Source organism: Theobroma umbraticum, unplaced genomic scaffold (assembly GCF_002168275.2).
Source record: "Theobroma umbraticum cultivar Fairchild unplaced genomic scaffold, ASM216827v3 scaffold_228.0, whole genome shotgun sequence".
Lineage (NCBI taxonomy): Eukaryota > Viridiplantae > Streptophyta > Magnoliopsida > Malvales > Malvaceae > Theobroma > Theobroma umbraticum.
Window position 1 is genome coordinate 2,875,571 of NW_018397274.1, and position 1,816 is coordinate 2,877,386.

At 33.6% G+C, this 1,816-nt stretch overlaps 1 long non-coding RNA gene across 1 annotated transcript in view; it reads left to right on the forward strand.

Moving 5' to 3' along the window:
* Positions 1-700, forward strand: part of LOC110427167 (uncharacterized) — a 2,376-nt gene extending 1,676 nt beyond the window's left edge. Inside the window, exon 3 of the long non-coding RNA XR_002446239.1 lies at positions 449-700. This is a non-coding gene — a long non-coding RNA (uncharacterized LOC110427167). The remainder of the gene's footprint in view (positions 1-448) is intronic.
* Positions 701-1,816: the final 1,116 nt, after the last annotated feature.

The window sequence follows — 1,816 nt, forward strand, 5'->3', positions numbered from 1 at the left end:
GAGTAAGCCTAAGGGCTATGCTAAACTTACCTGAGGATCATGCTTACTTGAAGATAATATACATGGCACAACATTAACACAAAAAAAAAATGAAATTTTAATTAAATGGTAAGTGGAATTCATGTATTTATAAGTGACTAGTTATTTCGCATTTTTATGCTTAAGACATGTCATTTTACACTTGCCATTAAATTTACTGTTGAAAGAATATTGAAGTTGAAAGATTTTCTTGCATGCTAAATATAACCATTTTCATATGTGTTTACTTGATGCATTATTCTTAAGACTTGCAATGTATAAAAATCTCTCAGATTAATGGAGTATATTTTCTATACTTACTCTTTGATTTATAAATATTCCATCCTTATGTTTGTTTCCCCTCCCCACCTGCTCACGAAGTCGATGATCACTGAATCTGTGAGACTCACCCACGTTGTTTAATGTGTAGATAAATAGATAGTTGGGGGCATCATTGGCGAGGAATCCTTTGCAGCCGTGTAGGTAATGGCATCTCCTATCTCTCTTCCCGTCGCTCCACTGTCTAGTCGTCGAGTCATTTTAAAATTGTAATGAATGATGTGTTTAGGATTATTTTGAGACTAAGATCTTAAATATTGTGAATTTAAAAGTGTGGAGTTATGTTATCAAAACACGTGAACTATTATTGAGACATTATTATTTCAATGTGAGTTATGGATGAGATGACGATATTGATGATTGACAAAATTAATTGGTGTAGAAATGAAAATGTCAGGAAAATAGACATAGGTGGAATAAAATGCTTAAAAGGCTAGTCGGGTTGTGTAGGCTTGTTTTCATGACCTGTGCACTGGTAACAGTCATGTGAATCGGTTGTTACACGTTGACATCCACCTACCCAATGCTAGCAAAGAGGAGACTTTGCTGGTAAGCTAACCAAAGATCTACTAATCCAAAAACAAAAATAGATATTTCACAAGGTGAGATATAAAATCCCAATGAGCAAATACAAGAAAGGGAACAAACAAATAGAGGACTTTTTGTACAAACACATTTTCATTAAATATGCCATTTTCCAAATCAAATCCAAGATTTGATCAATTGCCTTCAAAAGGAAGAGATTATACATCAATTATAAGGTGTAAAATATGTCCAAACCTAAAGTCCCTTAGAAGCTTGGTCTAGGGTTGCTCAAACAAAGCCCTTTAAACAAACTCAAAATAGCCAAAACAATGTTTACTTTACTACAAGGATTAACTTTTATTGGGTGAAAGGTTGATCTTTTTTGAAATAGAGCACTCTTGGGTGTTTTGTTAGCCAAGGATCAACCCTTTGGTCCTCAGGGGTCGATCCTTGGCTTTCTAAATTTCAAAATTTAACCTTACAATCTTCCAAACTCTCTTTATTTACCTTGAGATCAATTCTTCTTTTCAATCCTTCAAATTTAAAGTTCCATAATACTAATGGTTCAACATTTGGTGAACCAAACATAATTCTATTAAGGAATTTAATCAAATCAATTCCACAACCAAATTTCCAAGGATACATTATGAACATGTAACCAAATCATGATAACGCATGCATTCCATATAAGGTATGTGAGCAAACATAATATATGAACAATCATGTGATACAATTGATCCAAATATGATAATGTGTCAACCAAATAACCAAGTGTATTAAGGCACGTGTTTGTTTGTGCTAAGGCTTGTGACCAACAAAGTCCAAATGTGCTAAGGCACCTACAAAGTCCAAAGGTGCTAATGCACCTAACCAATAACATCATCATTTCACGATTATCGTGAAAAACCAAATCATTTTCATTTCATTTTCCAAG